The sequence below is a fragment of the Cyprinus carpio genome, chromosome A4 (genome assembly GCF_018340385.1).
Source record: "Cyprinus carpio isolate SPL01 chromosome A4, ASM1834038v1, whole genome shotgun sequence".
In the NCBI taxonomy this organism is placed as follows: Eukaryota; Metazoa; Chordata; class Actinopteri; order Cypriniformes; family Cyprinidae; genus Cyprinus; species Cyprinus carpio.
In genome coordinates, this window is record NC_056575.1 from 4,301,530 (window position 1) to 4,326,156 (window position 24,627).

At 39.4% G+C, this 24,627-nt stretch overlaps 1 long non-coding RNA gene across 2 annotated transcripts in view; it reads right to left on the reverse strand.

The window, feature by feature from the left end:
- Nucleotides 1–24,381: 24,381 nt before the first annotated feature.
- LOC122141328 overlaps nucleotides 24,382–24,627 on the reverse strand; it is a 44,073-nt gene continuing 43,827 nt past the window's right edge. For both annotated transcript variants that reach the window (XR_006157714.1, XR_006157712.1), the window contains exon 6: nucleotides 24,382–24,580. This is a non-coding gene — a long non-coding RNA (uncharacterized LOC122141328). The remainder of the gene's footprint in view (nucleotides 24,581–24,627) is intronic.

Consider the following 24,627-nt stretch of genomic DNA (forward strand, 5'->3'; position numbering starts at 1 on the left):
TAGTAACGCCACAGATTAGACATGCTCTCTTACAACACTGTACACGTACACACACACACACACATACACACACACACACACACACACAGCTCACCTGAGGAGAGGCCAGATGTACCTGCTTTATTTTAAAAATGTTTAGAATGATCAGTCTGTCTGTCTTTGTTATTTAATTTTTTTCAAAACTTTCAACCAATACTTTGCAAGCCATTTAAAGTCTGTCTTACTAACTATGCATTTCTAGTTACAGATAACAGTTACATTATGCCTTAATTTTGCTACATTTTAAATCTTTGTTTTTGCTTTCAAATTTAGTAAATTGAAATTTGAAAGGCACTAAAGCCACATTTTAAAATGCATTTAAAAATGTTATCACATTTAATAAGAATATATCAAACCAAATGTGATCGTTCAGGTTCTAAATAATAAAACTTTAAAATTTTAAATGTATACAAAACATATGTGGACACTTCTGGGTTGTCAAACTAGTATGTTGGGACTAGATTATTACAAAAACTGTTACTACAAATACATCAACAGACATTTTCTTTAACTCCAAAATTGGCACGGTATTGCTACCAAACACTGTCACTGTACTACAGTACCGTCATGGTACTCTTTTGTAGGGGTGCATTTGAAAGATAAACACTATACAATTTCACCAACATCTACTTTAACAAAACCGAGAGCTAAAAGTGTAACAGACATCTGTAAATAGCACAGCAATACCACATCTCTCATGCAATCATACAGGCGTAATGTAAAAAGCTGATATAAAATGCTGCTGCTAAAGGGGAACTGTGTGATTTCTTTTGTTAATTAATTCCATACCTGTCATTGCTCTCAACTCCACTATCTTGACACATTCTGCGTACATGTGTATGCCACATATTTCAGGGGTGGGGAATGTGGCAAGTATGTGCGCATCGTACAACAGTAAGTGTATCTCCCTCTTTCTCGCTCTCTCTCTGGGATTTTAATTGCAAGGTGCAAAGTGAAATGGCTTCACTTCCCGACAGTGTAAAGGAAGCTGGGTGTCAAGTGCGAGTTGTGGTGTGTGAGTGTGTGTGTGTGTTGGGGGTGGAGTGACAGACAGAGGAGCGGGTGAGCAGGTCCCCAAGGTACACTCCAAGGAGCAATAGATAAAGATTCCCTTGGGAAATTTTTCTCATTAGTTCTCAGACACACTTTGGTAATTCTGTAGTGTCAGGATACCATTTGTCATGAGATATTAAAAAAAAAAAAAAACTCTCTATGCTTTGGTTCTTTTATTTGGATATGTCCCTTCCGCAGAAAAAATTGTAAGCCCTGCTTGGTTTCAAACAAAGGTTTGATGCGCAGTTTACCCTGATGCCAAACACAGCGTGCAACGTTTATTGGGCTACCGCTGTGATAATCCTGTTCTTAATGAATAAATATGAGCTGTTCTCCATGTGGTAAATTGTTAATTGTCTTGTTTATTGTTTTGGGGTGGTGTTAGCCTATTGGTTTAAGATCTACACTGCTAACACAGATTGTGAGTTACGTCTAAAGTCGAAATCAGCGAGTTACTGTGATCATGATCTTGCTGTATCACCGCTGTGCCCCTGAGCAGGGCACTTAACCTCAGGTCGACCCGCTGGGACTGTCCATGCAATTAGTGCACTGTAAGTCACATTAAATATAAAGATTCTGCTAAATGGTGACTGGATAACTGCTGTACATCTGCTCGAAGCACAATTTTCCCCTTCATAAGCGTGTGGGACTTTGTTTAAGGTCAGTGTATGACTTTGGTGTGAATTATTTTTATTTTTATATATATATATATATATATATATATATATATATATATATATTTAGATCGGACTGTTTCTACTTTAAAACCTGGATGCTCGAAGACATAGTATATGCAGAACTCTGACTGCATATTAACAGAATTCTATATTAATATGCTAAATTTAATGTTTCCATAAACATAGTATAGTTTGACTAATTAGCTACTTTACTTACACATTGTTTTTGTGGTTCTCATTAATAAATTTAACTTCTTGGAAGTGTTTGTAAGAAGCTACTACTTATTAATAAAAGAAAAAGGTTTAAAATAAAATGATTCTTAGGTGCAATTTTTTCAAGAAAACTTAAAGAAAGCATAATTTGCATATAATTAAGAATACCAAGTTTGGATATGTTCAAAATGTCAAAGCATTAATATATACAGTATATATATATCTTATCAGAATATATATATATATATATATATATATATATATATATATATATATATATATATATATATATATATATATATATATATAGCCATTTTTCTTTGGCTAAGCAGTAATTATAAAAATATTTATAACATATTTATACTGTTAGTATACTGTGAGGTGTGTGTGTGTGCACATACTACAAAACTACAAAATTAAATGAATGTTTTAACCTCAACTGAACCACATTCTATGATTAACACAGGATGTTCTGAACATAAGACGATCAGCGTTTGAGTGGGATTCTGAGTGCTGGACGTTTTTATTGCTCCGTTTGTCCCATTAATCCTCCCGCAACAAAAGCGCCTCAGTTTCCATGTCACTTTGCACACAAGGCCTTACCAAGATAAATGAATTCCTGAGGAGGTACTAGTTTGAAAGGGGAAAGATCTATTCTTTCCACCGTGCTTGACACAACAGAGATACAACAGAAGAAAAAAATAAAAAATTGCACCGTGCTCTCCTTTGGAAGACCGACTGGACACTTCATGACTAGGGAAACGGTAGAGGAACAAAAGCAGAGTCTGTCTCTTTATGAATTCTGCATCGCAATCAATATCAGCCCTCTTCCTGGGCCAGGAAAATAATGAGTCATAAAAAAATCATGATATATATTCATTATATTAATAACAGACTGAAAACAAAAGCCCCTGTTATCTCACATGAGAATCGTTGCCCTTTGAGTTCCAGTGGGCAGGTGTCAGCCTTTTAATACCCCATCTGACACAGGTGTCCTTCATTGTGCCCGAGTGTGTGCGAGGCAACTTCGGCTTCATTGGCACCCATATAGGAGGAATAAAACCCTCTGCCTCCAGCGTAATTCTTTAGATGTCACAAATGAGGTCAAGTCCACTCCCAGGTGATCATTTAAGGCCTCTCAACACAACACAGAATGCAGATTTCACCCCTTGTTGCAAAAAGAGGGTTACACAGAGAGCTCCAGAAGGCCTCTGGTCCTCATTGCGTATTTAAAAACACAGGCCGTTGACCAGTGGTTCAGACACACACAAGCAATAGACCTTGAATGAAGAAGGAGCCCCTTCTGATTTAATGCAGACCCCTTTGCCACACTACTTTACTGATTTTATTGATATTGCAAGACTTGGCACTCTTATTACACTAAGTATCCAGAGATGCATGCAGACGACGTTCTACGAGACGGACCGGGAAAATGATCCAACCCAAATGAACACCGGCGTTACTTAAAACTAAAGAATTGGCTCTGTGTTGCACGGTAATTCAAGGACACACGGCGTTGGAATAACAACGATGGTTAAAGCTAGTCATTGATGATTTTTATTGCCTTGAGTTTAGCATACCCATGTCAATATTTGGACTAGGGTGAGTCTCGGGCCTCCCATTGCAAGAGGATGTGACCTTCCATTTTTCTGCGTCTGTATGATTTAACACCATCTGAAAAACAGATAAATGTGTCTCTGGCCTCCCTCGGAATAACAGGTAGCTCACTCCCTGCTGCTGTGGTTGCAGACAGACTCACAAAGGCAAGAAATATGCGCCCCCATTGTCGCCGCCTAAAAGAAACATCGGCTCTGCAGAGAAACAATGATTTAAGAGCACGAAAGCACATTATCAGTGAAATTACATGGCAGCCAAACTAAAACTTGTCACCTTAGTTGTACAAAATGCAGAATTAAAGAACTGGCTCCCTTTCAATCCATAACTGTGAATTTGAATTGAATTGTCTGCACAAAACAAGAAGTTGGATTGAAATTGATATGACAAGACGTTTACTGAACAGTAATAAAACAAACAACACAATTCAAACTATTTTGACAATGAATTATGGTGGACGTGTAGTGCTACAGAAATGTCCTTTAAGGTGGACAGAAATCATTCAGAGATCTGTTCTAGAAGACTATATCATCTCTGGTGCGAGTGTCACTCTAAATTGAGTAGCTGCTTTCCAACTTTACGATGCTTTACTTGAGTCTAACCTTGTGTGCTTACTGCAGTGAGGGACTGTGCTAATGATAATGGCTATCTCTTCAGGAGATGAAACAAAAGAGCCACAGTTGGTGCATCTTATTTCACGCTAGACAGGCTTTTCAGGTGTCAGGACACAGGGACATGGAGAAGGTCTCCGATCAGGGCTTCATTAAGGATTTTGGTCCCTGGACATCTTAAGAGCTGACTGGAATAAGTGCGATGGAATGAGAGCACATGAACATCCGGGGGAAAAAAATGCAAGAACGTACTCGCCGAAACATACATCTGGGAAAAACAAACAGGACAGGAGACAAGGGGGAGGAATATGTTTTGTAGGGATGAAAGGGGCAAGGCAGAAAAAGGTTAATGCCGACGTGTGAGTGCACATGACAGCTCTCACAACCCAGTGAGCACAAAAAATCTAATCGTCCAGGGACTTTCATCTTCATTTTCACTGGCCCCGTTGAGCCGCTCTCTGTTCAAACTTCAAATTTATTGCCGGGCTTCGGAGAGGCAGGAATGACCTTGAGAGGACCTCGCAGTCATCTATTCCACTCAAACGCTACCTAATTAGCGACACCATGGTTTAGGGTTTGCCAAATCATTTGATACAATAATCAAAACGAGGCTTGTCAGGGCCGGATACAAGCCACTAAGCAAAACGCTCATCTCATACCGAGGGGAAAATAATTACAGTCACTGAGGAGACATGCTTACAATGAGACACGTTAGGAAAAGGGAAAGGAAGAGGAAGGGGAGAGAGAAGGCCAGAGAAGTGCACACTATTAAGGAAACCACCTTGTCTGAATATAGGAAAGCCAAAGAAAGGGAAAATGGAGGACTATGGCCTCCCATCACTGTCTCCCGGTGACCTCTGGGAAAATGCATCTATTGTTCCTATTGACAATCAACATCAAGCCTAGCTTACACCAGCTATTTAAATAACTTACCTTCATTCAAACCCCTCTCAACAACCAGCCTGCCACCTCCTTCATTACTCATTTTCCAAAAGGAGGAGAAAAAAAAGAATTATAATATGCCAATTTAGCTAAATAATTACCGCTACGCCTACACAGCCACCGCCAGGCAAAGAAAAAGCTAATCATTCAATTTTTTGCTTTCTGTAATTGTCACCAAAGCACCTAAAGGTCGTATCACTCACACAGAAGAAAAAGGATGGCAAGTCACAGGTTCGAATTTAGACATGCTTTCTCACAGTGGCCATTTTGGACAGCAGACTGTGCACTTTTGTCTCAAAATGGAGATGATTGTTTGGTGTGAATGAGGTTGAAGCTCCATTTGGCAGGCGGGTTTTTGTGTGTGTGTTTTTTTTAGGTTGGAGCGGTGCTGGGATTTGCGGCAATTGTCTAATATGGGGGGCTGGTATTAAAGTCATCGCGTGCCAAAAGCGAACACGTTGCCACTTGACCCTGAGCCACTTTGGAGTAATCTAGTATTCAACCCAGCGTGTAATGACTGTTAGCGATGTCAATCCAGTGGCTTTCTCTCATTCCCTGGCTCTCAAAATGCCTGTGGACAGTGTGGTTTTAACAAGAGCAGCTTGAAAACGATGAGTGGCAGATCGTGTCCAGTGATGCCATCGTCCTCTAGCCTTCGATTTCCTTTAACCCCTCTCAGCCTTCAGTGTCACCCTCTGATTGGACACTGGCTCTCACCTTTCAGGAGGGAATGAGTGATCCGGGCTTTGTTGCCAAACTGCTTGTGGTTGTTTAATGCTAATGAGGGCAGGATAGATACTTTAGGGAGGAAAGTTCATACAAGACTGTTTGGGACTGTGACACAGTTAGCTTAACCCCTCGGCTGCCTCTGACCTCTCCAATCAATAGGCTTTGCCCAGGCGGTGAACTGTCCATGATGACTGTGAGGAATGTGTGTTGGAGGGGCTTGCATGTTGAATAGGTCAAATTCTGCTCAAAAGCTTGCTAGATTAGCCTTATGAACATGCTATTATGCTAGTGTTTGCAGTAATGATGACACCCTCTAGTCTTTGCTTTGCCATCTATAAAGGACATTGCTAGCCAAGTTGTTCATGATTATTAATGTAACACATTCCAATTGAAAGCGAAGTCATTACTACTGACAGTTCCATAAAACATCAGTTTGATACTTTAACCGTGATAAAAAAATGTAATGCACAGTCGGTGCAACAATATCCAGGGCTTTCACTGCCCCACTATACAACGGTTCCATGATCCTATTACAGGGACAAACCCCCTGGCGCAACTCGAGGTTAAGTGCCTTGCTCAAGAGGACAATGGTGAGGGGTCACAACCAAGCCCACACAGAATCTGCACCTGCAGAACCAGAGAAAGCTCTGGATATGTCTGGCTGCACACAAGTTTTGTACGTGTCTGTTAACTAAATAGCTTGGCTAATTTGATAATATGCTAAAATCAGCAGGTAATGCGGAAAGGTCTGGAGATTCTGTCTGGGCCTCCTTGAGAAGATCAGATTAACATGCCTGGATTTTAACTACTTTAGCTTGTCACTGGGACAGTGCCCTTGAAAGTTCTCTTTTATAACGTATGTGACCTTATGTGCCCAAGTTAGTATATTAAAATATTCTTGACATACAGTACTAATATGCACCTTTTAGGGGAAGATAAAGTACAGAGATGTACCTTTAAGGGTACTGCCCCAGGGGTTGTACCCCGAAAAGGTTAAACTTTTGCAAATTTTTTCTGACCATGTAGTAGCTCTAACCTGGACTGTATATGGAAAACTTCACAGGAACAAACCAGAGCTGTACTGGACAGTTCCGTACTGTCCTGTCTTTTTCATCAGACAATAAACCTCCAGTTATCATAACTCCAAAGTCGTTTTTGTGTCAGGAAGACAGGAAGGATGGACAGTAAGGGAAGAAGCCAATCAAACGAGGGACTGAGCAGTCAACATGTGCCTTTCTCCTCTTTTCCCTTGATCCCTCCACTCGGCCGGTAAAGCGGCACCTGTCACACTGTTTGAGCAGATGTGGGAGGTACTTCACAACACTGTCATTCACATTCATAATAGGCATTGCAGTATAAAGAGGGCCATTAGGGGCCACACCTAGGAGCCATTAAATCATTTTAAATCGCTGTAACATCCCATTAGTGTCAGTGGTGAGACCACATAATAGTCGATATTATAGAGCGCGACAGTGCAGCCCATTTGGGGTAAATCACAGGCTCCGGTGCAACGTCTTGGCCTGCGATTGCAAGAACACTTCTGCAGAAGACAGAACTTATGCGGACAATATTTGAAACTGATAACGGCTAGTTCGTTCAGTCTAGGGTGGAGCGAAACTTAAGCAGCATCTCTGGATTATCAGTTGCCTTTTATAAAATCTGCTAGAATCAGTTGATCTCACCACTCAGATCTACAGATTTGCATATTGTTAAAGACCTAAAAACTTGCAAGTCTAAAAATTTTGAATTTACAACATGGCAAGATATTGGCTATTTAGAGCCTCTCCTAATGAGCTGTACGTGATAAAGGCAGTGTAGTCGGAATAATCTGCAGTAAATGGTGCGTGCCGTTAATGTCTAAGGTGCAGACAGAGAGTAAGCAGTTAATTAAAGGAGATGAATACATTTGGATCTCTTGCAAAACAACACAATTACAAACAGCGGCTTTTTTCAAACCACTTCTGCTGCAGCCACTAAAGTGGTAAAACAAATAAAAACTGTGAAAGGACAGGCTTCAGTAGTAGAAGTGTGTGTGTGTGTACGCATCTTATGTGAAATATGCAACTAGGGCCCATGCACATCTTTCTTCTTTTCCTCCAGATGATAAATCGCACCAGTGACGGACCCTTCCACTGCCCTACGAATTTTTAAAGGAACAAAGCAATGATGAATGGAATAATGCCACATCGCAAGCAAACAACTCTCAGGCTGATAAAAAAGATTCACCAATGACAACTGGGGGACACCGGTGACCCGGGGAGCGGTCTTTGGGGTATGCCCCCCAGAGGAAGCCAGTGATGGAAGGAATCACCATTAGGGGGAAGATTAAGTGGCCTTTCCTTTTTCCCCTCACTTAATTATACATGCAAGACTCGCCAAACCATGCCACCATATAACAAAAGAGCAGGTGGGTGGGTGGGGGACCCTGGTTCTTTGTTTCTGCAACTCATGCCACTTTGATTGCTTATTGGCTGTCTCTCTTGGAAACCTGCTGGCCACAGAAACAAATCCCATTGGCCGCACTGCACCTGTCACGAGCAAGAGAGAGACGAGAGCATTCTGAGAATTCGAAGGGGAACTCTGGGATGGGTGGAGAAAGAGAGCTGGGGAAAAAATGTTCCTGTCAAGCCTCAGTGCCTCAGGAGAAGAGGAAGTCTTATGTGGCACATCCAAAACTCAGCAGACAAACAAGGAAGTGGACCTCTTCTACTTCTTATTAAAGGCGCCATGGTCTTACACCAGACTGCGCCATCATTCAGCTCCGTCAATCTCGCACTCCGAGGGGTCTCGGCTGCAAAGGGCACGTTCGAAATTCTGCAGCTCGCTTTTTAAGGATCTTTCCGCCTGCTCCTTGTTTTTTCCTCATGGCTAGTGGGGTGCACTGAAAAGGAAGGCGCAAAGAAAAAAAAAAACTGTCATTTCAAGACCGACAGTTCGCATCAAAAGTGGGCCACGAGATTACGACTTTCATGGCTCTTTGGGTAAATTCCCAATCTGTGCCATGCACATGCAACGTGTCAACCGAGAAAGACCCCCCCCCACCCTATGAACATCTCTGACGAATAAAATAGAAGCACCCTGCAGATAGCAAACGTGAATAACGAACGACACTTTCATCAGGGTTGCGTGGAGGACAGAGTGAATAATTAAACACCACGCCTCGTTGATTCGGCCTACTCATCCTGTTTTATGGGAATAACCAGAAAGACTTCAAACCTGCAATGCCAGGAGTGCTTGACTAACTGAGAAATCAACAAGACTGTGCCCTGATATCAAATGTGCATAAACTAAAACAAAGCTAAAACATTTATCTGTTCATTACCCAACAGACAAACCACAAAACGTGCAAATGAATGCATACAAATATAATGTAAGGATGAAACACAAAAGTGGAATGAAATATGGATGATGAATTTGTCTTATGGATTTCTGTTACAAAAGAAACACGATGTAGAATGGAAGTCTGCAACACCGATGCCGCCTGTGAAATCCTCCCCAAAAGATGAGGAATATTTGAGAGCGTAACACTGGGCGTACATCTATGTTGTATAAATATATAATCAGCTCTCCTCTCTAAAATTGTAGTCTAGTGCAAAAATAAGATGGTGGATTTCTAGATTTTTGGGGGTCCCACTTAAATCTTTGAACATGAACAATTGAAATTGGCCTAAAACATTCAAATGCAGAATCACTGCAGAACTTGTCGTGTGTATTAGAATTGAATAAAGCAACACAATTTTTGGTTCATGTAAAATTGTAACCTTAGATACTGTACATGTAGAACAATACTAACTATCAACATTGAACTTTTTTCTTTTACCATTTTTCTTATTCATTCTTTCCTTTCATTTACTGTTTCTTTCTTTTTCTTGTTTTCATCCATTCTTATTTTTTTCTTTCTCATCCTTTTATTCCTCCTTTATTTAATTGCTTCCTTCTTCCTCATTCTTTCTTGCTTTCTTTTTTTCTTTCCTTTAATTCTTTTTAAAAAGTTCTTGTTTTTTATTTATCTTGCTCTTTTTTGTTTATTTTTCACATTCTTTCTTTCCTTTATTTTTTTCTTCCTTTCATTCTTGTTCTTTTATAATTTTCCGCATTCTTTCTTAGACTGATTTTCTTTCTTTCTGACTGTTTATTCCTTTTTCTCCTCCTTTTTTCTTTCTTTGACATTTTTCTCCTTTTCTTCTTACCCCTCTTTCTTTCTTTCCTTCGTTTTCCTCATTATTTATTTCTTTATTTTTCTTATTCTTTCCCCTTTCTCGCATTTTTTACATTTATCTTTTTCTCACGATTTCCTTCTTTTCCTCCTTCGATCTCTTCCTTCCTTCCATCAGTATCCAAGTGCAAGCACTTGGAAAGTGAAAGAGGATGTGACTTCCTTGACATAAAACTCCATGCAAATCTGCATTAACACATTTATGACTGGAAAGCTTTCATAATTAAACATAATCTGAGAGTGACCAGCTGAAAGTGACATTAATGGCAGAAATAAGACTGACACACACATTTTGCCATTATTACAATTACATAAATGATAAAAAAAAAAAAAAAAACACATTTCCTTAAACACTAGAGACATCTGTTAGACTCTAAACTTTAGGTAATTTCCTCATAGTCACTTAAAAGTGACTCAACCAATGGACTCCAAATGTTTTTTGTTTTTTGTTTTTTTTTCGTTAAACATAATGAAGTCATAATCTCAATTTTTTTTTACTTAAACTTTACTAAACTTCTAAGATGCATATTTATTCCTGAATCAGTGAACTGTCTCTACTTTAGTGTACTCCATCACGTCATAAAGATTATCCATGCAGTGAACTAAGCAGACAACCCAAAAAACATCTGACTTGCCTGATTGCCGTTGATTATAAATTATGCAGTCATTGTAGGCCCAAAGAAGAAGACATCTCCTCATCCCCAGTCAAGTGTAATTACTACGGAGGGCTGCAGACATCCGTGTGATCTCCGTCTGACAGGAACATTGACTGATGACCTTCCCTGTGAAAGACTCCCTGCTCGGGTCACCGGACCCCCACCTTCGACATCTCAATAGAGTCCTGACACCCGGCTCTCGAAGACCTGCTATTGACAAATCAGAGCATTAGTGCTGCATCCATATCTCACCCATCACTCACCATCACTTCTTGGGTGGGAGAGATGAGCGCTCTTTTCAGGACTGCTAATTTGACACGGCCCGCTTGGCTCACCATAATTGCTCTGTCACTGTCAGGCCGTGGACAGTACGATTTGGACGTACAATTATGACGTCCTCTTACTGGGCGCCATTACGTCTGGCAATGCCTCATCAGACCCAAGATGCGGCCCATTAATGAATGATGTTAGCATTTCTCTTAAAGTTAGCCTGCCACTAATAAATAGCCAGTGTTCCATGAAGGAGCATTGCAGTTTGGTCTGACGCTATATATATTGTGTGCTCCTGACGGAAAAAGGTTGGTGGGTGAGATGGGGGAAGATATTAAGGGAGTTTATGGCCTATACAACTCTTATGAACTGATCTATAGTATTGTCGATGGAAAAAGCAAGGTCATTCTTCTTCGATGACACTTGTTCTTTCTTATACAGTATGTGTGTGTGTTTGCGTTGATGCAATGAAGGGGACTCCTGCCGTGACCTAATGGCGGTGCTATCCTCTAAAGAGCTCTTGTTTCCTGTCCTACCCCCAGGGTGACACAACAGGAGCCATCCTTCCCGGGAGGGGTCAACATCCATCACGGTCGAAACCCCCTTGCCAACACCCGCCACTTCCTGTTCTGAGTTAATTATACGTCGATCAGAGACGGCCGAGGTGTCACCCTGCGGCGATGGTGCACACAAACACACTCGTAACTACTTCGCTATCTCAGGGTGTCAATTCTGAGACAATGTCCGCCCCGCATGCTGTGAATGTGTGAGTCTCACTTTTCAGGATGCAGGGAAAACTAATGAAGCCCACAGCAACCAGGCTCAAAGACAAAAATGGCTCCTCATTAGAGAGCTGACAATCTAAAGTCTGACATGAAATGGACAGACTTTTACCGGAAGCCCATAGGGGGGAGAATCATGTATTTAAATGCATTTAAAGTGTTTAGGGACTGATGCTTTGAAAAATTCAACAAAACATTGCTGGAGGTGGATTGGTTTGAAAGTGAATACTATGTAGAATACACATGCTGCCTAGTATTTTTCAACAAAATGCAATGTTGTTGTCACATGACCTCATGACCTTATCAAATAAATATGGGTGTTTTTTTATATTTTATTCAGTTTTATGTGAAAATGGCCGTCAAATTCAGTTAAAACTAAGTTACAGCAGGGTTTTTTTTTTTTGCAGTTGAGGTACAGTCTTCATCTTTTCTTTGAAGTATGTAATCATGAATAATTGAAGAGTTAAACACATCACTTCTGTCTTTTAGAGCAAGCACACAACGCCAAGGCCATTTGTAGACTAATTACTGTGTATGAATGATCAACGAAGATGATCAACAGTTGCATTATCTGGGTCTGTTATACTGACACGTTTACACATGAATTACTGCTTTATTTACTTACTTTAGTTAATTAGCGCACTTAATTCCTTCCTGTGCATTTGTCACACTGAAAGTGGAAGGTCAAGTCTGTGCATTGCATTGTGGAATGCAGTATTCCAAGCACACTATGTTGTGTACTTCACATTTTAGCAAATTTAGTACGGCATCCAATCAGAAAATGTGCATACAGTGAAAATACACATATCATTTACTGCAGAAAGAGCAAGTTTGTTATATACTATTCAGAACGTGTTTCTTTCAAGTTTAATGTACAGTATGCAATTCAAACTCTGTTTATTTTTTAATTTGTTTATTGATCCAAGCAGGCAGAGAAATACAATTACCTATGATAATACCACAAAGGATCCATTTTCCACTATTGATCAGTGAACCTTGCCCTTATTGTTAAGGCATTACATTTTTAAATACATTTCACAATTAAACAGATAACTCTTAATAACTCACAGTCTTAATGAGCTGTAGGTTCCCAACACAAATACAAAGAAAGCGCGTCTTGTGTTTCTGCTGAGGTATCCATTATCATCTCTCCCTGTGTTTGTTTGCACACTGAATAAACTCATTAATTTTGTTAATTGTTTGACTCTATCTTTTTCTCGGATGCGGTGTGACAGTCTCAGAGAGAATGGGAACAAAGGCCCAGTGCAACATTACCGTTAAATAAACAAGTCAATAATACTCTGCCGGCTGATTAGACGGGCCTGTGGCGGGGCAGATGAAATTGTTCCAGTGTGTTTCTGACAGCTCGACTGCAGACGGGGGCTATTATGATAAAGCTTCTGTTTGTAACAATTAAAGTCCTGCACAATGTCCAGACAAACCACACATGATAGGCCGTGTGCCATCGCTCATTTAGAGAGAGCTTGCTCAAACTGTATACTTTTATGATCTGCAAATATATACATGTTTTTTCTTCTTGGTTATGTTTTGCATTAAAAATAATAGAATCATAAGGAAATGTCATTCATTTCATTAAGAATTGTTAATATTTAAGACTTTGTTGTAGAAACACAAGCAAGAATTTCACAAGCAATTACAAAAAAGCAAGTAACATTAAGCATGAAATAGTACTATTTTTATATATTTTTTTATATATACATGCATATTAATATATGTATAATAAATTTTGATAAAATAAATTACTGTAATTGCTGTAATATACTGGCCGGATACAAAACCGATAATCGATATATTGTGCATCTCTACAGTTAACAAAACTGAATGTCTTGATAATAATTCTCAAAATGGACCCAGTTCTGAATAAGATCACTTTTCAAACATGGTATTAGCAGGTTATGGATCTCTGTTTCTTTCAGAGGATTGCACAACAAGTCTCAACACACCTATGGCACATATAATTCAACGAAAGGCCATAATTTGCTCTATTTACCCACAATTCCATAATCCACTTCCCTGTTCCAGTCAACATTCTCATGGTACAGTGCATCTGCACCATCTAAAGCATTATCTGTGCCGCTCGGCATGTGGTTGAGAGTGCTCAGGACAAAGGAGAGAGGGGGCTCATATGAGTCCATTATTCCATTTGCTCTGAAAAACAGATTTGACCTCTCAGTGGTGGAGTGGTACGTCATGGGCTGATGTGTGGATGACAGTGCAAAGGGGTGCATGTCTGGATAGGCTAATTAGAGGAGCGGTGGCACGAACGCGCTAGCAGCCTGGGCTAAATCCCATTATTTGGCTCCCTTCCCGGAGAGAGTGAATTGTATGTCAAGTAGGATGCATGTGGTAACTGCTATGAAATTACAGCTGCCGGAAGGCTGGAGGGCGAGTAATGCACATCCATTGTGTCATCAAGTGCATCCAAATAAGCAGATCTAAAAGGGAATGACTGTGGCTAGGGCCGGCGCCGGAGCGGCAGGGCCCTCCCACCTGATGCGGCTGCGGTGTTTGTACATTTTCCCTTGTTCACTGTTATCACAATCATTGCTGATATGTGAACAAGCAGCTCTAGGGGTCGAATTCCAGGACTTGTTTTGTGATGAATGTTTTAAAACCAGTTTTCATGCGCTGTGAATTTTGTAACTAAAAAATTGTTTCATAATAATTCTGTTGTAGTTTTGCAAGTCAGACTTTTGATGATTTGCATGAACTCTGGCACATATTGTGGTTATATTGTGTCAAGAAAAGAACTATATATATATATATATATATATATATATATATAAAACCAACTAACATCAGATGAACAATGCCACAAAATCAAAATTACTGACTTTTTTGCTATTGCAAACTATTTAACTGAAAATGTAAAATTCAACTGATTTTTTATAATAAATATTTTAAACACACACACACACACACACACACACGCGCGCACACACACACACACACACATTTATATGACTTTTGGGTGTCTGAGGCTATGGCTAAAATTCTGATTTACATCATAAAACAACATATTACTTATGTAACATTTCATAAAATAAATTTTTAGTTTTTTCCAGTATTTCATAAAAAATGGACTCAGACTATAATAAAGGTCTGGCCTAAATCTCCAGATATCCATTGACCCTAGAGCCGCTCCTGGATGTATGAACAAGATAAAAAATATATTTATAATATCATATACTACAGGCATATGCGTAGCAATTGCATGCATGGAAATTAAAAACATACAAAGGTCATGTAAAAAAAACAACCTGAGGTATATACTTGTTTTAGTACAGAGGTCTTTGAATTTGTGTTACGCAGCTTCTGTCTCTAGAGCTGGAAGAAATCCAGTAAACTCAAGTGGAAAAACTCGAGAGCATTTCTGCTATAATACAGATAGAGGAAAACGAGGACAAAAAAAAAGAAAGTCTCTAAAACTGTCAGATGAAGACACAAGCCAGAGTTTCCGCAAATCTATTATGAATGAAATAAATCTTGGCAAAGAGGCGGGAGAGAAATCACACACACACACACACACACACACACACACACACACACACACACACACACACACACACAAAAAAAACACACACACACACACACACACACACACACACACACACACACACACAGAGGACAGGGCCACAGAGAGTGCCTTTCACCAAGAACTGTTCATTAAAACAACATGGGTCAACAACCCTTTGCTTTCTCCACAAACTCGCCATATATCAGCCACGCTGTCTGTCGGTAAGGTGATCTGAATGAAAACAGAGAAAGAGAGAGTATCTGCAACCGAACAACAGAGGGAAAGGCACATGAAAAAGAGAGTTTGTTGCCGAACGAAACTCCCCAAATTCCTGACACACACAGAATTCTTTGTTCCTGCTCAGAAAAGAGTTTCCTGGGACGGGCGGCAGTTACCTTGGGTCTAATCACACGTGCGTTATTTAGACTTCAAACACTGAGCTCTGATGAAAAGTATGTCTCCTGCTAATATCTGCCAGCACGCTCGGGTTAAACTGCCTAAGAAGCTTATTTCCATCATAAATAATGCATATTCAGATGTGCTTGACTTTGCTAAAATAAGAATCGCCCCTGTGATTGACATCAGGGTTTGTTTAAGCCTTCAGTTTCACCTTTGGAAATAGATCTGTCTGGTTTCATATGTAGATGCGGGTACAACCATGACAGCCCACCATAGCGGTTATGTATCGCACAACTGAATGCTAACGCTATATTTGGAGGAGTGAACACATGTCGTCTTAGCTCATTCATTCAATGTGGCAGATAAAGAGACAGCAAAGAAAGCTGTCGCAAATAAACGGCACGTCGAATGATTAGACGTCACGATCCAATCAACAGATCGCAAACGTGAAAAAGAGCCAAATTCAGTCACGCTGACACAAATTTATACCTATTTTCAAAATACAAGAGGGAATGGGAATATTAGGAAGGGTGTATTTGATTCGCTTCACATTCTCTGCTTCGCCTGGGCTTATTACAGACACAATTATGGATTGTAAACTAGTTAATGAATACAAAGTAGGCTAAATCTATCAAGGTATTAATGTTTTAAAACACTGCGAACGCATTGGGAGAAATGCAGCTGGAGTTTTTCATCCGAGAGCGAGCAGAGATGAATATCTCTTTCCATCATCCAGATTTTTTTTATTCCATTCCATATTAATCCTACTCAGTACGCCAATGCTACTAAGGAGCTCATATCTCTGTGCCGCCCTCCCCTTCCACCTCCTCCTCCTCTTTCTGAAATTAGCACATTGAATGTCTCAGAGTTGGCTGCTAATAGCAACAGCACCTCGGGATGGCGGGGGCCATTCTGATCAGCCAGACGACGGCTTAACGTTTGACCTTGGGACACAATATTAAGCTATTGTGGAGACGGATGTCAGGCCCGCGACAAACTTGAGCTCATAATGGTGGAAGCACGCACATGTAAATTCACATACAAATATTCATAAGTTACGAGCGAGTACAATCCTGAACGGACTGACGATCTGGTGATAGATTGCGGCTAATTTCTTTAGTCTTAAACATGGCTCATATTTGCTTTGACTCAAAGTGCAGTAATCTGCCTAATTTATTCACAGCCATTCACAGTTTTAAAAATAGCTCATCTTGGATGTGTGAATATATACCCTTTAATTATGGTTTTGAGGATGTTTCAGTAAATCCAAGGCCAGTATGAGAGTCGTTTTATAATTTAGGGTGCATTTCATAGCAGGGCAAACAAAAAAAGAAAAAAAACAAAAGTGTTAAAAACAATATGCTTTCTCAATATAACAATTGGTTTCAGTTTATGTAGTTTATCATTATCAGTAATATCACTGAACACAATTTTGGTATTACAAAGTGTTACTGACAGTCTTGGTGTTACTGACAGTCTGCATGGGTTGACAAGTAACATAGTTGACAATTTCATCATTTCGACTTAAAATATCCGCCATAGAAGAAAATTACATCACATGATGCAGGTCACACGGATTTATGACAAACACTTTTTTGGGGGGGGTTTGGTTAATAACATAGTTATTGTTGTGGACATGAGTAAAATGAAATATTTTTATTACATTTTTAGGTAATCTTGACTTTAACATTTTTTTTAAACACCATTTTTTTATATTACAAAGAAAAATATGTTTTCTATGGTGGTGAGTTTGTCAACTATGTTACTGTATGGGGTGTGGGTTTACAGGTAATGTTCTAAATGTTCAATATGATCAGGTAAACCTCAAATTGTAATATTTGACTTAAAATCATTCAAATGTTGCAAACCATAACAATATTCACAACATAGCACATGGGCAATCAATGTACTCCTTGACAATAGGTAATTAGAAATCAAATATAGAAAAATAAAGAGTACATTTCACATAATGTGTTCAAAATGTCATTTTCTTCAGCAGTGGACATCACATGATCCTGGTCATATGACATGAAAAAACATTTTTTAGTTTTTAGAGTTTTTTTTTTTTAGAGTTTTTTCAACCAAACTGAAAAACAAAAGAAAATTGTTAGAAAAACATAATTATCATCAATGGATTATACCCTAAATTATAGAATGACCATAAAAAACAAAGAGGACATGCTTTTATGTTACTCTGAAGACCAAAAATGCTCAATTTTAGGACTGAACACTGAAAGCTACGTAAATTTTCACATCCTTCCTTCGGACCGAACCTTCGCTATTTGGCAACTTTGTTGTCTATGGTGTGCTTTTAAGTCCCTGGTGATAATTATTTGATCTTGTTTAGTTCATTATTCATCTTGTGGGAACCTGCTGTGGCTTGTGTATAAATGCCATATGAAAGCATTGTGATCTGAGGATGCGGATTCACTTTTATCCTCATTCCCCAAACAGATCAATTAGTAAAACTAAACAGTAAATTATTAATCACATTGCTTTGTGTCCCGGTTTCATCAGCATTAGAAAAACAGTTTGTTAGTGTGGGAAACGGGCAGGTGATTGAGTGGAGACCAAAACCGAACTGATGCCGCGAGAGCTTCGGAGGGGCGGAATGAACCCAGCTGTCCGTCACATTAGGTGACGTTTCTTTGTCATGACAGCATCCGGGGTGCCGCACCTGCACGAAACGGGGTCAATCTCCGTTTCAGTGTCGCCTGTGACATATGCTGCCCAAAGGGGCTTCGTATGCATGGGAAACACCCCGCAATCAAATAATATTTTGCACAGAATATTCAAATGAGGTGAATTTTAACAAGCCGCACTCATTCGCACGCAACCGAGGGATGTTTCAAATGAGTCCCTTATTTGTCAGGAGATGGCCAGGTATATAAACTTCTTTTTTTCTTTTTCCAGAATAAAATCTGAATTCACAGGTCCTCTCAGGGGCAGCGGATTGCTCCACTGTTCTGAGTTGGGCAATTTGAATAAATTATTCGAAGGAGGGGGGCGACTGCTAGAAAGAGAAAGAGAGGGGCGAGAAAAAGGGCTCGGTGGTTCATTTTGCACGAAATTATATTTTTGCTGGAAAGGTTAATTTTGAAGGGAGTTTGAATGGCTGGGAACGCTGCAGTCGCTGGATGGTGTTGCTGGAGGTGGCTGCAGTTATTAAAAGCGATTGCGTTTCCTGCCGGATCTCTCCAGAGAGAAGAATCAGTGGAGATGTTAAACCTTGCTTGACACCCCAGTTGGATAATTGTGGGTGTGGAAGCTAATCAGCAGAACATGTCTCCTCGATTTAAATCTTGTCAGTTAGTCGAGATTAGACCCTCCCGTACTGGGTACCATTAGCTTTGTTGCATGTCAATGTGCTGGAGAAGCTGTTGGCAAGGTCCAGCTACAAGGGTAAAAGATGAGCTCGCCGGTTAAGGCAGATGTATTCAAGCTGTAAGACTGCTGGATTTTTTTTATTTTTACTTCAGAAATACATACAATCCCTGTGTGATATTATGCAATGTTTAAAATTGCGTTTGTTACCACTGACCCAAGTGTGAGCCTGAGGAGAGATTTTTTTTTTTTTCCTGATTCTTCCTCTAGGAAATAGTGAAGGAAAAAAAACTATCCATCATTTATACATTGAATATCGATGTCTAAAAAAAAATATATATATATATATAGAATGTGCAAGTAGTAAAAATAAAAATAACAATAATAATAATAAAGCAAGCAAAAAACATGAGGAAAAGAGACACTGATAGAGAGACTGATTGATAGATATTGAATGTGCAAAAAAAAAAAAAAGACAATACAAAATAGCATGAGGGAAAATACCTGTAATTTTTCACTGAATATGCAAAAAAAAAAAAAAAAAAAAAAAAAATCAGATGGCTTGAAATATTACACATTTTTCCAGGAAACATTCATATTTTAGTCGTGTCCAGACTTCAGAAAAGCACATGTGTATTTCCGTTCAAAGATATTAAATTATAGCACAGCTCTCGCTTGAGTGGGATCGTGAAATCCATACATTGACAGCGTAAATGGCCAATAATCTTTGACAGCGTGATCTCATTAATAAAGGGAGGGTATAAATTTTGCTCAGTTTGAAAGGACGACTAATTCAAGAATGTGCAGTGAATTTTATGGCTGCAGTCTGGCTGGCCGAGGGCCAGGTCGTTGCATTCCCCCCACGGTAAATATTTGTAACAGATTTCTTGCTGCAGGACAAAAGCTTCTTTCAGCGAGCAGCTGCCGTAGCCTCGCGGCGAACGCTGGGTCAAGCCAAATAAACAACAAAGCTGTGCCAAGTTCACCGGCCCTGCTGATTTCTGTGCTGGGCGGCTGCATACCAGCACTACTCCTCATCACACCGGCCTGAGTGCTGACAGATGTTCCTGCCTCGCACTTTTTTTTCTCCCTCCCTCCCTTCCTACCTTCAGACAAAACACCACATCCAACATCTGCAACTGTCAGACTTTAATATATGATTCTGAGAGAGTTTTTCACTTTAAAGTCAACATGAAATCAAAACTGACTTTCTCGATACACATTCCTGGTCTCATTGTGATCAGTTCAACAGAGCACACTATTTTAAAGAAACAAAGGTGGAGACTTTGGACGATGTTTCATTAATATAATAATAATTCAAAACACATTAATGTGCTATTTCAGGTCATGCAGGCATTTGGACAATGTTGTCTAATAGCAAAATTGCTATTTAGAAATAGTTTTAGCAAAAACATTTACTATAGAAAGATGGCTTTTTATGATCCTAACAATTTCTGATGGTATACACACACACACACAAAACTGTAGTATAAAAACTCCCTACCAATGACTGCCTTTCTGACAAACCAAAAAACAGACATCACACACACTCATATACAGAGAGAGAGAGATCAACCCTCCGATTAGTCGGATCAAAGCTGCATCTGCTGTAAAGTTGGGTTAGTTCAAGCCCTGTGGGCTCCAAAGCTGTTTATAAACAGTTGTTTCTGGCTATTGAGCTGGATCACGGACAAATCCACACGCGGCGAGAGGCGGCAGCAGCAACAGGCGAGAGTATCAGACCGAAACACCGACCCATAACCACACACATTAACACCCCTCTGAGTGGAGCTGAGCCTGTGGCGAAAAAAACATTTTCTATTACCATAAACTCAATCTGTTCAGCCTAGATGGGATAACTGGACTGTTTGTGTGTGGCGTGTGCACGGCGAGGGCTAATAATCATCTGGCGTGTATTATATTCATCATTTAAATAAAGATATGCGGTTTGTCTCATTCCACATGTAATGAATCACTGAAATGATCAATTTAAAAATAAATATGGAGATTATTTTGCTCCAGCAATATGTCACGGAGCTAAAACCATTAAATGTTGTCAGAGGCCATGTTGCAGTTTTATTTAGGAGTTTTAATAGTCATTGAAGCATTAATTATTGATAAGCCCTACGATTGATTGGCTGACTAGATAATGTAATTGAAAAATGAAAATCATCACAGTAAGTGTCTGGAGTACTGAAATTGGCAGAGTGTGTGTGTGAGAGAGAGTGTGTATCTTAGGGGATCACCCTATGTAGGATTTCATCATTACTGCCAGACTATAAAAGTAGTGCTGTGATTAAAAAAAGCTGATTGATTTGGCTCTCATTGGAATTAGCTGTCCCTGCTTTGTCTAAGGGCCCTGCCTGAGTGTGTGTGTGTGAGAAAGAGACGGGATGTGTGTGTGTGTGGGAGAAACACAGCTGTCTGTGCGTTCTTGTCGTCAAAAGGTGGCCCCACTCCCTCACATTTTATTCTCTCCGCGTCTCTCCTGAACACAATCTGCTGTGCTAAAGATATCACACACACACACACACACACACACACACACACACACACACCATATACCTATTGATTTTACTATCTGCTGCAATGAATGATCATCCACGTCCTATTTCACAACCCAGATGAGTTCAATATCCATACGGATACTGCAACTATATTTCATTAGCAGAAACTGGAAATGGAAAGTATGATCTATATACAGTATGAAATATAACAATTCTTAGGGAAGAGAGGTCAAGCCATTATCCACCTTTAAAAAAAAACATTATAGTCTTTAAAAAAATGAATAAAATAGTATTTAATGATATTTTTAAAAGTTTTATTTTTTTAAATGATTAAATTTACTTATTTAAATATGCATATTTTTAAATATATATTAAAAAAGAAAAAATAAATAAAAAAGGTTTTGCTTGTTTAATGTAAAAAAAAAATTCATTTTATTAATATAAATAATTAAAATAAATTTATAATACATTATTAATATCCCAAATATCAGCAGTTGTCAACAGCTGGTTTGCGACCTAAAACTGGGTTAAATATATATTAAAATAGCAAAAAAAATAAATTAAAATCATTTTCATGTTTAATTTTAATATACAATATCTCAAATTTCTCTATCACACACACTTATAAAATTGACATATATATGTAAATATTACGAATTTACATTATATAATACATACATACATACATATATCATACTACTATAAACATCATACTACATATCAGTACATATCAATACATATTACATAAAATTTAGTTTTAGGTCTGATATAGTGTTATATTAATACATTTTAATGTACAATTTTGAATACTTTTTATGGTAGACAATTTTAGTACTGTGTTGGGTCACAAATTAACCTAAAATTCTGAAACAAAACCTCTTGAAAACCATTTATTTTAATTATATTTCATTAACAGTAATCTACATTTAAGCATACTTAACATATTGGAAAAATATCTTTATATATCTTATATATAGCACACATGAACCTAAAGAAATGATAATTTTATTACCGATTAACAAGCGCAGCAGTTTGTCACAGTAACCCATTTTAACATTCTGACATCATATTCTAAGGACATTAACGCAACTTTCCTTAACTTCCTGAGTGCCCAGGAAGAGAGTGGCTCTACGGGAGGGCGGGCAGACGGTACGACGTCTCACATACACAAGCAGCAAGACAAGGCAGCGTTTCTTTTGTGCTCGACGCAGAGGGGCTGATGTGTGTTAATCGGAAGCCCTCTTGCCCTGCCTGGGTGTTAATTCAGCAAGCTGTTAAAGAGAGCTGTAGATTAACAGATAAAGGTGCTGTGCGCTGGGGTCAGGCTGATATGGACTCCCAGTCTTTCCCTGCACTCGTCAGATGCCTGCCTGGATTAACACAGAAGCTTCCTGTTCTCTCCCTCCCGTTGTCGTGAGGTCAGAGGTCAACCGTTTAGCCCTATCAGCCGGCCCTCGATGAGAGGCGAGAAGGCAGGCGATCTGCATACAGCCGACGTATGAGTTCATTTGGAATGGGGCCGGCAAGAGAGAGAGGATGTGCGGAGTCTGCAGTAAGGGATTACGGAGCAGACCGAGGCATAAATTCAGAGGATTTTATTTTATAAATGCTGTAGATGTCTCCGTTAAGACACAATCGCGAAGGCACGGGAAGAGAGATCACACTTTTCCAGGAATGTGTCCTAATGGAAGCGAAGATCAAAAAAGCTGGAGGAAAACGTGGGAAAAATGAAATATGTGCAACATGAAACTCTGCAAATTTGACTTATAACAAGCAAAATTACACCTGCTGTCATTTAAATTATGGCTGCCCTCTATAAAGGTGTCTTTTAGGTGCATTAATTGAATTGGGCAGTATTTTCCAATAATAATCTGTAAAGTTCATCCGTCCATCGCTCACAGGATCCCCGCTGTGTGCGCGAGGAGGACGTATCCATTTCAGTGGCTTAATTTATTTTCATGATTCGCTGATAATGACTGCCATGCAGGCTGTACATCAGAATTAACCTTCATTTCACTGAGGTATATTACGATGACAGTCTCCGACACATTTCACCTACACAAAGGGCATTCCTCTCTCTCTTCATCTCCCTCTCTCTCTCCTGGCTTTATAATCATGCTCGGCAGACGAAGATTGTTTGATAGCCGATTAATTTTCATAGGAAATCAAGTGGCCAGCTCTCCCAAAAGGCACACATGCAATGTGCTTACTGCTTTTTTTTCTCTTCTTTTTTTGGGGGGATGGGGGGGGGGCAATTAGGAATTTTATATAATCCTTTTTTTAATCGCTTTTTATTATTATTATTGCAATTATTAAAAACAAAATCCCCACCCGGTGAATTAATTTCGGTGCTGCCGACATAACAAAAGTGGTGTAAATTAATCAGGCACATCAAGCACAGGAGCTTTCTAATTTCTATGCAAACCATTAAGTGTCAGATATGAATTTCACCATTTGCTATGGTCTCAGTCAAAGGATTTCATTAGGGGGCTGACGTCACATTTGAAGCACGAGCCCTATCATTCCTGTCCTATTTTCTCCCTCATGAGCTCTTTGTTCTTCTAGCCTTTGTAAGATCTTTGCACTAAAAAGGACTATGCAAATGACAATAATAGATTTCGCTAAGCGCCAAGGCAATGGCATGATAGCCTATTTAGGAGAAAACCAAAGCAATATTCAATTTATGGTATTAACCCAGACACATGCAAAGGTTGCCAAAAAAAGTGATTAAGAAATTACAAAATTGGTCCAAACCGCTCACAGTCTCTCTTTCTCTCTGCCTCTCCTCCCTCCCTCCGTTTGTTCATTCGTTCGTCCGCACACAATGACATGGCAAACATAATGAGGGTGGACTGGTAATTAGAATGTTCTGGAGAGCCGGAATAGTGAGCTTACCCAGGGCTACCGACTCTGCACTGACACTGAAAGGTGAAAACTACTGGCATGTTGGAATGAGGTATGGAGGTTACTGCCAGGAGCCGAACCAGATCCAGATGGATCAATGTGACTACTGAAAGAGAGAAATATTTCATTATTCATATATCTGAGGAGGAGAGA